General features: G+C 43.0%; 1 protein-coding gene across 2 annotated transcripts in view; it reads left to right on the top strand.

The window, feature by feature from the left end:
* LOC133974938 (mediator of RNA polymerase II transcription subunit 13-like) overlaps window positions 1-15,353 on the top strand; it is a 73,421-nt gene that overhangs the window by 21,132 nt on the left and 36,936 nt on the right. The window lies entirely within an intron of this gene.

Below are 15,353 nucleotides of genomic sequence, written 5' to 3'. Positions count from 1 at the left end.
TATGTCATCGCATCAGTTAAGCCGTTTTCAGACATGGCCTCCGGGAGAAGTCTGGAGAATAGGGTCTGGATCTTCTATGGAGGTTCCATAGACTTCAGTGTCTTCTACATGTGTGGTTCCATTTTTAGCATTTGTGTATATAGCAGCCTCTATATTTGATTTGTATTCTTGTTTTTGCTGTTATTGGTTTCGGTATTCAGTCTCACATATATTAAATGGTAATGGTCACAAGATATCAAATTTGTGGTATAGTGACATCACCAGTTGTTATTATGTTATTATTTTAAAATTTTTATTTATTTTATTTATCATTTAAACAGCACAACATCCTTCTCATGACAAACACAATCGCTGCAATATTCCAAGCTTATTGAATTAAACATAATTTAATAAGTAAAGTTTATTTATTTCTAAGTATGGACAGAACTCTACACCTGAGTGCTGCTACAGGGCTGCTCACTTTCTGTCATTCTAACATGATATTTTGCTCGTGTTGATGTAATTACTGGAAATACCCGCTGCACCGAAACCGCCACATTCTACTCCAAGGGTCATTTTATCGCGTTACTGTGACAACAGTGATGTAAGACGGTGGTGAATTATTTATCGGCTTGTTGAGGCTGATAAATAATTGAAGTGTACATGAAGAGCAAACAGATGCTCCGGGTCAGTGTGGTGCGAGGGCGCGGCTGCAGGGGCCGGTGAGGGGCGGCAGTCGATGGCAGCGTCGGTTCAAGCTGAGGTGTTTCTGCTATGAGAGAATGAACGACTAAAAAATGTGTCTTGAGTTTTGTCTGGTAAAAACATGGCCGGCTGCAAACACACTCAAAGTCAGACTCAGCAGCCACATCATACCGACCACAGGCAGGCACCCAGAGTCCAAATGAAAGCCCTCACAGCCTTCTAATCAAAGGTATTGTATATTCTTTTGGAAAACAAAATTTAGTGGCGTTGAGACAGAGGCATATGGAGAATGTTAAGGTTCTTTTATAATTTGTATTTAATCTATTTGACGGAATGGAAATGTGCTGGGGCAGGGGTAGCACTTTTGTTTCCAGATCACACTGGACAACGTAGAGACGCTGAAATGAGGAAGAGAGTTGATGAAATCACAGAAAATATAACGCAACAGCACCTGACTCCACTTTTGGAAAGTACCAAGAATACCTCAGTATGAGTTTGCCGGTACAAGAGGCATCATCTGTGTTGCATTAGGGTGTCATATGGGATTTGTTTGGGATGAGATGTGGGTTGGCTGTTTTTATTGAAACATATCCTTATACAAAAAGAAGAGGATTTTTGGATTAATGCCTAAGTATTGCGGTTTGCTGTCTGTTAATGAAATCTGTTTATATCCCTGTCTCGATTTTCTCATCTTACTTTGTAGTTGCTGAACTGCACTGTCAGTTTAGACAGAAATAGCAGTTTATGTTCAATCGTATGTAAAACAAAAATCACTGTCGGCAGCTGTTCTGTTGTGGACTTTATATTAACAACATGACATCCAAATGTTCATTTCCCGTCAGTTTTAAAGACAGCAATAAGCAGTATTCTTAAAAAACATAAATAAACGTTAGTGCACACTGTCTCCACTGGGGTTCCCCATGGTTGGTTATTGGGGCCCCCCCTCTTTTCTTTTGACCCGAGTCCTTGGCCCTGTTTTTACACCACATGATTTCTGCTGCTCTGAGACCAACAACACTTTACTTTCAACAGTCTGTTCTATATGACACATTGGGACTGATAAAGTTTCACCCGAGCTGAGCGGTTATCATCTGTTCTTGCCGCCCTGACACCTCCGGTCTAATACTTGTCCAGCACCTTAACCTCAACCTTTACAAGACACTGCCGGTGTTTTTCTTTTGGCAAGACCTCCCCATCAATACTGACAACACTGCAGTGACTCAGATAACACACTGCTGTGGGAGCCCCGCAACACAGCAGTTATCTAAACCCACCACATCTCCCAAATCAGAGTATATCCACAAACATATTACTGCCACATCCACGTCTGCCACTCGTCCGCGAAGCTGCCGCCAGAAGTCGTCCTAAATGTCCCTGAATTTCTCCTGTCGCTTTGACTTTAAAAAACGAAACTCATACTTTCATGTCACGACCTAGACTCCTGGCCATGCTCTCTCTGTTCTGGTACAATTGTCCAATTATTTATCTCTTCCCCTGCAGTGGCCTTGCAGTCTCCTTTATTCGCTGTGGAGGAATGACTTTCCCACCTGAGTGAGATGAGCCATTACTCCTCCTCCTCCAGCAGCTTCAAAATTTACAACTGAGTCATATTTCAGTCTCTATTTCTCTATTGTTTACAAAATTGTCCTTTTTTAATAAATCTTTTACCTTCATCCAATCCATCATTCAGGATTTTCAGATTCATATATCATCGAATCCTTTTCAGGCTCAAAGAATGGGATAGTTACAATGCCGCTTAAGTGTTCCTGTCTCTCAGCGTGTTATTTTTCCAGGGGCTTTTGTCATTGAATCATATTTATTTCATTTAACGTATATTCAATTTGCACATTTTATGTTATTTTCCATTCTAATACTACAAAAACAAGATAACATCTCAAACACAGCTTCCATTAAATTTGCAGATGCCCTTCAACACAAATGAAGACTCGGTAATAAGTGCTACATGTGCTTGTGTGGCCACTGAGCCTTGCAGCCTTTCCTCTGGGTTGATGATTTCTGAATTTTAAGATATTCTGTCGTTGCCCTTGTCATAAATTGCTCTGATTCAAAAACCATTGGCTTTGATCACTGAAATGGAAACGTCAGTTTGTTTTGATGCCACACAAGTATTGTAGTAGGATTGATCTATGGATTTGCTGATGAGACTGTGGATGTTCTATAGGAGAAATTTCTACGGCAGACAACTAAGTGCTGATGACTTTGATAACACCATAGGCGGTGCACCCGTGTGCCACCAAACCAGCGTGTGGTCAAGGTGAACGCGGGAGCAGGAGGACGAGTTAGCGGGCCGTTCACGTAACGATGCGTCGCAGCTGCTGGCGTAGTTATCAGATCATCTCCGGCTGCTGAATCATTAATCAGATCCCTGCCACCTAAATGTTTTTTTCTTAAGGGTTTTTGAGATATTTGCTTCATATTAAGGCTGCTTTTGGGAATTAATATAAAAATCATCTGTGTTTTTAGTTTTATTTTACCAAGAGCGAGCTTTTCACCCCCCAGAGTTTTCCTTTTTCTTTCCTGAAACCGTAGTGAAGCTGAGAAGAATACAAAGAAGGGGAAATCCAGCAGGGAAAAAAAAAACAGTCTGACTAGAATAAATCTTTGCTGGGGGTGAATGTTGCTCCAGAGGTGGGATTAATAACCACACTGTTTCTGAAAAATTATGTGCATATTTAATTCAGAAATATCTTAACAGCACAGGTATACAAGGCAGCAGAGAGACAAATAAACATCATATCTTGGACGCATCATTTCACATTAGCAGAACAATTCATTTTATTTTGTTTGGGGGGGGGGCTGGCTGGCTGGCTGGCTGGCTGGCTGGCTGGCTATTATCTTTCTTTAAAATGATGTTCCGAGTCATCACAGTTACCAGTGGATGAGCGAGCTAAGTGAGATAGGAGGTGAATTAAAAACCGGGGTCGTGCATATCCATTATCGGCTGAATGGTTGGCTGGTGCAACAAAGATATGTGACCAACAAGTGGATTAGAGCCGCAATGCTTATGAGAAAATAATCAGAGATAATGGAATTAACAGTACAGAGAACCAGATTGAATTGGACATGACTTCAGGCACCGGGTTTAAACAAGGCAGAAAAGAAAATCTGTGCCAAACATGTGGGGAGAGTCTCCGCTCGTCTGTCTCCCGCGTTGGAAAGCTGCAGCTGGGTGCTGTGCCCTTCACGACCGGAGCTGGATGCCATCTTTTGTGCGACTGGAGGGGATGTCGAGTGTCTATGTACACATCATGACAGGTTTGTGTGGGGCTCAACTGTGGCCGTTATCGTTGTGTGTGTGTGTGTGTGTGGGTGTGTGGGGGTAATTGGCCGAGAATGTGTGTGTGTGCGTGCTGGCAGAGGTCGCAAGGTAATTGTCCTGTGAAAAAAAATGGTTGCCAAATGTGTGTGTGTGTGTATGAGAGCGTGGGAGGGAGGGCTAACCTCTGCCTCCATCTGTCCACGTCTGGCTGTGAACTCATAATCTGGCCTGTGGAGACAAACCCTCTTCACCACTTGCCACCTGCTTCAGAAATACAGGTTAGATTGAGGTTATTAGTGTTATGCATCCGCTGGCGAGGATGCTCCGGTATTAATGGGATGTTCATAATTGTCTTGTTTATTTCAGGGATCTATATTGTATTGTGGAGTATTAGGGGCCTCTTAAAGGGGTTGAAATATCTGAGATATCAATAAATGAAGTTGTAACATTTGGAGTATCATTTTAGACTTCATTTCCTGTTTGAGGGGGGATATGAAATGATCTATCTATCACCTGCGTTGAAATAGAGCATGTTTTAAAATGTATTTTTGGAAGGAAAGAATAATTTCCTCTTTTGTGGTGGGGGAAGTGTTTGGTTGTGGTCGACTTAGGTTATCATTGGTTATATCTGCATGATATCCAGATGGGGTTTTGTAGTTTTTCAATGAGATTGGTTTAAGGTTTTGATCTAGAAGGAGTGAAACGCCGGCGAGAAAAAATACTTTCTCTTTATTAAGACTCTTTTCTTATTAAATTATGAATCTATCCTTGTAATATTAAGCCTTTCTTCTCTTTAAGTTACAACTTTATTCAGTAATATCATGACTATCTTCACAATAATGACTTTATTCTTGTTATATTACAACTTTTCTCTGATTAAATTAAGATTTCATTCTCAAAATATTACCGCTTTAGTCTAACATCACAACATTATTGTTGAAATCTTCTTTGATATGACCCTAATACTCTCTCGTAACATCTTAGTCTTCACAATGCAAAACATTAGTACTTTAAATAACCTCATTTAAATGTGATGTACCATTATTTTGTAAAACTTTACATTAACAGTGTAGGTTTTCAGAGTACATGTACACCTTATAAACCCACTCATACAAAGACAGATATTTACAACTGTCCACCTAATAGCACATATCGCATCCAGCTCAGTACATCCACAATTTTCTTCTTATGGGCCTCCTCGAATCAGTGACGGGTTAAGTGTTTTTTGCTGAAGTGCATCTCAGCAGCAGTTGTTAAGTGAATGGAGGCCGGTGTCCATTTCGCCTCCTTGATTATCGCAGCCTGGATTCAAACTGGTGATCCTGAAGTGCCGGCTCTTCATGATTTACTGCGAGCTGGCACCTCCTGATCGTTTGGATGGCGAGGGCGAGGAGCTGAATATACTGTGAAATCTAACCTTTAAGATTATATTGGGGCTGACACCTCCTCAGGTCCATCGAATTATGTAAAAATCTTAAGCTCTTCTAAAATAGCCGGCGTCAGGGTGTGTATATAATCCGTCATTTCCCTCAGCTCTCCACTTTACTGCTCGCTCTGATATTTCAGAACCACATTAACCTCTGTCAAGCAGGTTGTGTTTTCACCTCTGTCTGTTTGTTTATTGGCTGGTTTGTATTTTAGTTTTTCAACAAGATTGCACAAAAACTGGGTCGGGAAAGAACACATTAAATTTAAATCTGATATCTTTAAGTTTGTGCAATTTGGTGCAGCTGTCATTCACTCACCCTGTTACTGGGCCCACTTATGGGTAGAACCATGTTTTCTCCAATGGCCAATCCAGTGGTCCATCCATCATCTTCAAAAAGAAGTTATGATTGACTTATTGAATGTTCACCCTGTGTCTGCAACCTGTGTCTGATAAGTAGTTTAGATTATGGGTTGATGGATGGATAGATAGATGGAAGGAAATTAAGTTAACTAAAAATGAAATAATAAGTTCCAAATATAAGAAAAACATAGGAAAAAAATGCCAACCTTTTAAGATGTATCCTGCCTCTTGTCCAGTGTCAGCTGGGGTCGCATCCCGTCATAGTCCCCTTGACCTTTGAAGATAAGTGTCATAGATAATAAAAGGATGGCACACAATCTGATTAAATTATATCTGCAAATCCGCCCAGAAATCTGTGCCTGGGGCCAAAATTTCAGCCCATGTGACTTCTTCTGGTTAAGGCACAAAACAACTAAAAGTTGGCCGTGCAGTTTGAGCAGGTTGCGATTTCAGTCCTCGCTGATCAGAGCAGAATTGAGGGTTAGGGTCGCGACAAATTATCAAGGAGAAGCTTTCACAACAGTGAACTGTGATGAATGCAAACACACGTTGAACCAGTCGTCACTATATAGATAATGTGGCTGAAAGTACAAATGTCTAAGGTTTTGTTTGAAAGCCTTTTAAGGTTATGACTTCTGGTGAATTGGTGAATAGGAAGTAGATGAAAGCTGTTAATGATTAACGAGACAAGGGCCAATTACGGTAAAGTGAAGCGGGCAGGAAGTGGATAAAAGAGTCAATGAAGATGAGCCACATCCAAAGGTGTTTTTCATTGAGGAAACATTCACCATGAAGAACAAAACCGTTTTCATATAAATTAATGAAAAGCTTACATTCTTCACCAGCAGCCTTCTACAGAGAGGCATTAATATCATCCTGCTGAAATGAATCCCTTTACTTTGAAAGGCAAACAAAAAGTGAAAAGCTATGAGCTCAGAGAACAAGCCGAGCGTCGGTGACACCTTTTAAACAGAGAAATGTTACAGGTGCTTTTACTGCTAAGCTGTTTTAATTAAAAAAAGAAATCCGGCGCTGATCTAAAATGACTCGAGCTCTTTTTCCTGTGTCAACAAGTTCATTCAATCTTTCCTCTAACGCTCGCCTCTTCCAGCCCTGTCTCCACCCCCCCACCTCCTCTTTTCAGGCTTTGTTGTGCTTCTTCTTCTCTCCCCCCTCTCCTCCATTGTTTTTGGGGTTGCTCTCTGTGATGTTAGGGGTGGCGAATGCCCGCGACCACACTTGGTTCCTTGGCAAATAAATGGTGGGAGGGGTGGTGTGCGGTTGCCAATCAAGGCCTCCTCCTTTATTCCTCCAGGGTTTGTCTTATAGGAACAGCGCTCCAAAGCAAAGCTCAAACAGAGGCAATGAATAATTAGCCTCCCAATCCTTTTTTTTTTTGCGCTTGATTCAGGAACTAGGTCACTGACTGACACATGTGTTCAATAGGAAACAACCTCGCGGAAAAGGAGGGAGACCTATGGAAGTTATAAGAGACCCCCTCCTCACCCTGAAGGAATTCAGCATTGCCGAGTCAGAGAGAGCGAGAGAGAGAGAGAGGACACAAGCGATTGACTTTTTTCTCCCTGTCTGGCTTCGGCTGGTGAAAAAGTGAGTCACATGTGGAAAGCGGTGATTCCATGATAGCAAGACGAAAAAGAAAACATGAGCAAGAGAAAGAGGGGAGGAGGGGCGGGAAGAGTGGGAAGAAGAAGTGGGAGGGGAAGGACACGGAAGAGCTACATATATTGAGACAGGGGGAAAGGGAGGGGTGTTTGTGTGTGATGGGAATTCGTGCTTCAAAAAAAGAATAAAAGAAGTGGTTTTGTGCAGAGCGAGAGGAGAACATCTGCGATTTCTCTTCGGGCACTCAGATATGCATTTGGCGAGTTGCTCCGCACATGTTTCTCTTATTTTCTCGTTGGCCTCCCTGCCAGCAAAAACAACACTTATTTTGAAAAACCGGCCACTTCGCACCTCCTGTTCACTTCTTTCCCTCGTCTCATATCTGCGTGCGAGAAACTCTCAGTCTGCTCCGAGGCTCTGGCTGTTCCAGACAGGGGTGGACAAAGCGCTGTCACATAGGCACTTTTAAAATTCATGGTGCGGAGATGAAAAGCTTCCTCTGGGGGCGGCGGCGGGATGGCTTTGGGGGGGGGGGGGGCAGGCAGGCAGGCAAACGCACGTGTCGCAAGGAAACAAGGAGGGAAGGAAGCAGAGCGAGGCGTGAGGAAAGAATCGCCTCACTCATGTTTATTTGTCTGCAAATTTGCGGGGAAGGACGGAGAATCTCTGATTACCTTCCCTCCTCCTTCGTCTCTCCACCCCTTGTGGGCCGTCAGGGCGTGGCCTGTGACCTCCTGACCCCGTGCCGTGTGTGTGTGTGTGAGAGAGAGAAAGAGAGAGAGAGAGAGAGAGAGATGAGATGGTAGGGGTGAAGTTTCCCAGCTGCACAGGGTGGGGGTGTACGTTTTTCCTTTGCAAGCTTTCAGTTTTGAAAGAAAAGCCACACACTGAAAGAATGAGAGCTTTGTGTGTGTGTATGTGTGTGTGTGTATGTGTGTGTGTGGGAGAGTTAGAGCACCAGAAAGAGGTGGAGAAACGGAGAGAGGGAAAAGATGAGGACAGAAAGAGTTTGTGAGGAAATTATATTTGGGTAAAGTATGAGATGGTGAAACTGGGAAAATATGGGAAATAACAGTGGGGGCGGGGGGAGGCAAAGCCTGAGTTGGAAGTTGGAGGGCAGCACGAGGGAAAGGGAGGAAATAAAGTGTGACACTTTTGCTTTTGTGTTCAGAAAGATTAACAATCCAGTGCTTGTGTATAATATCCGTTATTGGAATCCCCAAATACAAATAGAGTCTGTTTATGTATTTGTTTTTGCTCCTGTGTTTTGCCTCTGCAGCTCGTTACAAAGGCGCCTGTGTTCCAGTGGCGTGACTCATGTTTAAGTTAGAAAAGAGGAGACTCTTCAAGAGCACAGGAAACAGGAAAAGTCATTACAGGCATCTCACACTCAGCGTGGTCACAACCTTTTCCAGCCCCTCCCCTCCAGCAGCGAAATGACCAAACACAGGATCCACTTCTTTTCTCACGCCATCGCCCTCATAAGCAGCAGAAAGTTGATCCAGCATCTGATCAGTCATAGTTTAGTTCTTTCTTCAGATAGTTGTTAGTAGCTGCCTCACCATCCACGAATTCTGTATTGTACCCTCATTTCACTGAAACATAGATTCTGTTTTACACCTGGTGCAGTATAGAGTCCTATCTTGTCTTTTTAGTTTTAATCAAAGATGGTCCCATAATGATACCAGCACTGGAAATCCCTCTGAAATACCAAAAACGGTCAGTCATCTGCGATGTTGGGCATCAGTGAGTGCGCAAATTCTATGACCCGATCCATTAAATTAGTTTCACCCGGATAAAACTGCAGTTTTCTTTTCCTATCAGTCACTTCTTCTTCACCGCACCAGAACAGAAGCTGCGCTGAACTGCCATTGGCGAGCATTGTTTTACGAGCAGCGATGCAGAAGTAATTCCCGGTTGTGTAACGTTTAGCCAGAGGTAGCTAAAATATCTGCAACTTGGTAATGTTTCACGCTGGAAGTGCATATTTACAGCTATTTAATTATGGAAGTTACTGTTGTGTTTCCCCTAGATTTATGTATTTGTGTAATTTTTCAGTTACGATTGTCAAACTAGATAATGAAATGGCATTCTTAATCTGTATGCATTAGTTTTTCAAGTTGTTTAATCTCAGCCAAGACATACATTCAGGGTTAGTAGCAGGCAACTGTAAAAATATGTTGCATAAGTTGTTATTTTTCATAAATGTAATGGTATTAGATAATCGTTATTGGAAAGGGAAAAACTGCATCAAATTGACTTGGCCTGACCCTGTGTCATCATATCTCAACACATGATACAAAGCAGTATAAGTACTAAAAATGTTCTTCAATAGCTTTCAGCAGTTTAAGTACATGGCAAAAAACCTCAACAATAATGAAATACTTTGAGAACAAAAAGCCCCCATGTTAGCTCTTTTTAAAAATAGCCCTCCTCTTCATCTTATTTCAGTCTGACTCGAACATTGAGTTTATGTCGCTTCAGGACATGTATGCCGACTAAAGCGAAATTTGTTTAACATCAAAAAATGAAGCCATATGATGTAAATATTTTTGGAGGATTAAGTGGGATGAATACGGCTGTTGTCTCCTTCCTTCCTCCCGTTTGAAGACGCGCCAGCAGCCTTTGATTTCTGCAGCTATCGAGGCCTCTCCGTCTGCATCAGGTGACCACAACGGACAGATTGATTTTCTCCCCGGGCGTATTTTATGACCAGCATAGAAATGCTGATTTTGTTGCAGTAACCGTTCAATCAATGCCTCCACAATGGCTGCTATTTCTCCTATAGGGGCCACAGCTGTTTGGTAAAACAATAAGCAATTATGAAAATTACTTGAGAGTTTTTTTTGGGAGACTGAAAGCTTCCACATGTTGACTCCTAGCCTCGGCTGTCTGTCAGGAATGAGCTCAGTCACATTTTGAACCACTTAAAGCAGAGAAGGAAGTTAAACACAGGCCTGAAAAGACAATAATAGCTGTTTGGTTTTCAGTTTTATATTTTATTTTTAGGTTCCTCTTTTTCCCCCCTTTTTAATTTCTTCCAATTGCAATGAAAATCACTGCTTGGTGATACCGGTGAAGCTAGAATGGGCCCTCATCCATATCTGTATCTTTAATATTGTTTAACCACACATTTGATGAAAAGACAGAGTACTAGGTTATAGTGTTAAAAAAACTGGGATAATGAGATCCCGTCAGCAGCGATCATTTCTGAGAACATCCATAACAACCCTGTAAGAACTGTAAGTCTGGATGTTTCTCTCTTTGGATTGGTCAAATTTTCACACTTTTCTGAGTATAAGTGACATAATTAAGGAACATTTAATTGAGAATAGGGTTATTGAGAGGAATGTTGTAATATTACAAGAATAAAGTTGTTAATTAGAACACAAGTCATACTACTACGAAATAACAGAATGGCTTAGAGGTCAGTGAGGTTAACAAAGTCCTAAAACTTATTATATTTTGGTGCTAGTGAGGCAAATCAAGTATTTTGTTATTTGTTAAAGTACAATTTGACAAGATGCTCCACATCCCTCAATTGAACAACAGGCGATATCTGATTTCCCATCTGTAATTGACATGTAGTCTAAAATTACGACTTCATTTTTTTGAAATATTATTACTTTTACCCATAAAATTCCAATTTTATTTATTTCAAATCATGACTTTACTTCTGTGATACATTTATTTACCTTGAGATATTAAACTCATCAACATATCACTTAAAGCGGCTTAGATGTAAAAACCACATAATACATCATATTATGTACAAAACGATACATGCATTCAATGTGGTTGAAAATGAAAGAAAAAGAAGATCAAGCTCTACTTTATCTAATTTGCTGCCGTCTCGCTCCTGCAGCCGTAAACAAATCCACGGTAACGTAACACCGTGTGGTGCCGGTGCAACTGGGACCAAATGGTTCGAACTGTGGCCACAACATGCAACACCGCGCCTGGGAAACTGCTGCTGCTCTGAAGAGATTGAATTCAACACGTCCTCACAAGTGACGTGAGGCATCTCAGCAGTTTCAATGGTTCCACAACTATTGAGGACCTGACTGAGAAATGTGTCCTCATTCTTTACATTAACTTCTCAATGGAGCAGACACACCATGCAGGCACTGCTGGGAATGAATGAATAAAACTGCTGCTGCCTGCAGCGATGTGACTGCTCCATCTCTCCCACAATCCTTACGGGGGGGGGGGGGGGGGGGGGCCTTCGCTGTCAATCAGTCTCTCTCTCCCTCTCTCTCCGTCTCCCTCCTCTCCCCCTCTAGTGGCAGTTAGGAAGCCCTGTGGAGTCCCGCTAAGCCTCTCAATAGCCGCCCTGCCTCCCACCTCGAGGCCCATTCACTTCTAATGAGGTGCTCAAGTGTCTGTGGCTTAACATGAGGGTCAACACCACAGAAACCGGCCCTTTTTTTTACGCGGCTAGCTCCGGCATCCCTGGCGAATGCCGCAGTGATTAATGATATCGTGCTCTTATATTTTAATTTAGCCTCTTTGGTTTTAATATGCAACGTCGTCACCGTGAATATTAATCGCTTACACGGTCTTATAGTTGCATTATTCAGAACATTTCCATTTATTTAATTCTCACGTGATAATCACAAAGGTGTTCTCTTCTTCTCTGTGTTGAAATGTATCAGATACTTGTTGCATGGATGTACCGGCTTTCTCTAGCTGTTTGACACGTGACAGATTATTGTGACAGCTGCAGGTGCACTCCCTTCGCTCCACCTGAATCCAAACACCAAGGTCCCGGCCTGACCTCGTGCCCCGGGGGACGGCTCCGCACACGACAGACAAAAGGCCACTTTGGTCGCGGTCGATCTCTCGTCTCCCACTTCCCATGCTCCTCGTCTGCTGGAACGACGAGTCGAACGCGTCTCTTTTCGTCAATAACCCGCCCTCATGCGGTGCCGTGGTGTGAGCCGAGCGCGAGCAGGCTGCGTGGCCCCGAAGGGAGTCAGTCGGTGGATTCGGTCTGAGCAGGCACAGGCAGAGTTCAGTGTCAAGTCGATGACACGGTTGGGGAAAGAGAAGCAACTCACACGAGGTGGAAGTCAGAAGAAAAGAGCAGGCGCTGTGTTTTTATGGAGAGGTGAAGGTTTAAGGGCTGGTTCTCTTTTGATGTTAATTTGATATTTTCTGAGTGTGGCATTTTTGAGTTAGCGCCAACCACTTGCTGCTGCACAGCCCGGGTTGTTGTGTGTGTACTGTTCCACTCCACAACTGTCTTCAGAGCCCGTCAGCTGCCGAGGAGGCTCTGGGCCTCTGGGGGTAACAACTAATATTTTGGGACTTCTTGTTTACTCAGCATTTTTGGGCCAAGGCTCTGCATTCCGTTTTTTGCGAACAGTTTCCAATCGTGTCCACATGTTTCTCTACACAAAACCCAAACAGCGATCCTTAGGTAATAGGTGTTTTAGATCCAGACGTTACTTTGGCTCATCTCTATAATCAGCTATCTAGCTATGAATGCAGATATGTTAAAAAGCAGCTAGCCGATGCATTTTGGTCGATTTGATCCGCCTCTGTGTCTCTCCACACGGACTGTTAACCTGGGGGCAACTAGACCTCATCTATTCTACATATTCACATTCACATCTGTCTATAGAGAGAAGTATTAGGGTCTGGGTACATTGAAATAAACTTGTTAAGGTCTTTTAATGCAAGAAATATATAAATTCAGGTGGCCTCTCATGTCCTCTCCTGCACTCACTTTGTTTAATCCCCTTATGGCCCATTTACAGTATATCTGACCATATAACATCCACCCAGGGTCACATGATATAATTCAGATGAAGCACAAAGTGGTCAAATTCAGGTTTTAAAGGGCCAAGGTGCATGGATTATTAATGCCATCATGCAGACCATCACCACTTAGAAACATCTTTATACACAAACTATAAATACATTTTGTCCTCCCCACAATCAGCTGAAAACATGTATAAACAAATATAAATACACAAATGTGCTTAAAGATTTGAATTAATCTATTTTTTTTTTTTACTTTTAATTCTGTGATGAAATCCAATATTCTAATTGTGATTCCACGAGAGCACAATAACAAAATGTGTCTTCATATAAACGTGCAAAACAGTTTAGACACCAAGTGCCAGTCATTTATTTATTTCCCACTGACTTATGGGAAAACATTTGGCACGTATCACTTAGCATCCATTCGTCTGCAGCAAGCCAAACATCAAAAGGGGTGTGTGTGTGTGTGTGTGTGTGTGTGTGTGTGTGTGTGTGTGTGTGTGTGTGTGTGTGTGTGTGTGTGTGTGTGTGTGTGTGTGTGTGTGTGTGTGTGTGTGTGTGTGTGTGTGTGTGTGTGTGTGTGTGTGTGTGTGTGTGTGTGTGTGTGTGTGTGTGTGTGTGTGTGTGTGTGTGTGTGTTGCAGTGAATGGGCTAAGTGACTGTCAAATTACATAAGAATGTGGGATAATACTGTTGCTGGCTTTTCTTTGCACAGTTGGCTCTTTATTTGATTGTCAGGGCTGGCGAGAGGCCTACACACTGTTAAACTGTCAGCATCATACAGAGCCCGTTTATATCTCTAACCCTCATCTGTTAGGACTCTCCTGCCAGAGTTCCCCATCTTATCTCTTCTCCTCTCCTCTTTTACGCTAACGTTCTTTTTATTCCTCTCTCCACGGCGTTCCTCCACACGACCTGAGCCTCTAATCTCCACCTCAACACATAATACGGTGCTTTATATTAGAGAATAATCGCACTCTGCTCTTGACGCCGGTGTGACTGTCACTTTATTTATCACAACATTGACTCTGCACTAATACCATCAACAACTTGTCAATTCTAAATCACACCGTCAACATGCTCTTTTACTAATGACAGTCTCTGCGGAGTCACGAGCAGCATCGCACTGAAGAGCAACTGCAGGAACTGAAACTTTTCTGTTTCTATTTCTGTTTATTAAATGAAAGACAAATGAACAATATTCTGTAGAAATACAAACAAAATCTTTTCGATCTCTCAGAAAGTGAAAGGCCAGGCGGTGATGAGAAGAGTCTGAGCTGTGAGCGACTGGTGTGCGCTCGTGTTTGCGTGGCGCTGTAACATCATGCCTGGGATCAGCCCTCTTTGTTGTTCAATTATTTATCTTCCACCCTGTTTCCTGCACATTGCCATGACGATTCCCTCACTCTGGAGTGCTTAAAATGTTTGTCTGTGGAAAAGGTCCCTGTCTGCGCCTGGAGAGAATGAGCCCTCGGAGAATAACACCTGGTCACTTTGTCCCTCTGTCCGTCTGCTTCTCTTCTCCATACCTCCTGTTATTCTTGCTGTTTTACAGAGGCACACACACACTCGCAGTAACACTCGCACTCCCTTGTTTTCAGCTCTCTGTCCTCTCCTCCTCCTCCTCCTCCTCCTCCTCCTCCTCCTCCTCCTCTTGCATGCCAGCAGAGGTGCTCCAGGCTCCAAGCATATTCACATTGCTGGAAGCAGTGTGACGTGCCGTGCAGCAGAGCCCATGTGAATAAACCACAATCTGTGTGTGACTCCTTCAACGTGTGACATGATATATTCTATGCACATGTCTCCATGTTCCGATTTTTCTTTCTGCAAACCTCAGCTGCACACACAGCCAGAGCCTCACCGCTCTTTCTGCGTGTGCTCTAAAAAGTTTTTTTGTAAGTCAAATTCCCCTGTCGTCATAGCCAGCGATGGGGGGGGGGAGGGGGTAGAGAAAACATTTAGCAGTGAGTTCGGTGTGCGTAGAAGTAATGAGGGGAAGTTGTGTAAGGGATTATTCAGAGCCGCTGTGTTGACATGGCCTCGGTCGCTGCCAGCAAGTCATTCTTACCCTCCACTTTGACCTTAGCTCGGGAGAGGTGGGGCTTCTCTGGCTGCAACTCGACTCCAGAGTGCTGCTGTCGGGGGGGGAATAAGATGGACAAAAACATGGAGATGGGCAGAATAGACGTGTGGACCGTTACTTTCTTA

This window comes from Platichthys flesus, chromosome 19 (assembly GCF_949316205.1).
Source record: "Platichthys flesus chromosome 19, fPlaFle2.1, whole genome shotgun sequence".
In the NCBI taxonomy this organism is placed as follows: domain Eukaryota; kingdom Metazoa; phylum Chordata; class Actinopteri; order Pleuronectiformes; family Pleuronectidae; genus Platichthys; species Platichthys flesus.
This window is presented reverse-complemented; position numbering and strand designations above follow the sequence as displayed.